We start from the raw sequence: 680 nt of genomic DNA on the forward strand, positions 1-680 counted from the left end.
CACAGCAGCCCGGGGAGATGCTCCTCAGCACCCCAGGGAGATGCCCTGGATCCGGTGGTGCTGCTCCCACTCCCACTGCCCAGCGGGGCATTTTGGCTGCTGGAAAGGCCCTTGGCTGTGCTGCAGCTCCCTGGCACAGGCAGGGAGGGATTCCTCAGCTCCCTGGCACAGGCAGGGAGGGATTTCTCAGCTCCCTGGCACAGGCAGGGGGGGATTTCTCAGCTCCCTGGCCCAGGCAGGGAGGGATTTCTCAGCTCCCTGGCACAGGCAGGGTGGGATTTCTCAGCTCCCTGGCTTGGATGGGATGCGGCTCTGAGACCCCTCAGCCCCAGGACACTGCAGAGCCACCAGATCACTTCTGTGGCCAAACCCTGCAGATAACAGAGCAGCTGCTGGGCAGAGAACAGGCCCAAGGGTGCAGTTCCAGCCCAGATATTGCACCTTAGAGCTGCCATGGTGCTGCAGATAGCCCTGACTCCCAAAATGTGTGTGCTCAATGACCCCCAGCAATCTGCTCCAGCAGACTTTGTGAAGGCAGGGGAGGGCTGGGGGCAGCCAGCAGCCACAGATTTCTCTAAACCAAAAGGTACTAAAGAGCAGGAAGGGTTTAAACCCTCCCCTCAGAACAAGCCCAGGCCTCCGGGTGCTGCTGAGACATGTTCCCTATAAATCAGGGTGAT

This window comes from Parus major, chromosome 22, assembly GCF_001522545.3.
Source record: "Parus major isolate Abel chromosome 22, Parus_major1.1, whole genome shotgun sequence".
NCBI lineage: Eukaryota > Metazoa > Chordata > Aves > Passeriformes > Paridae > Parus > Parus major.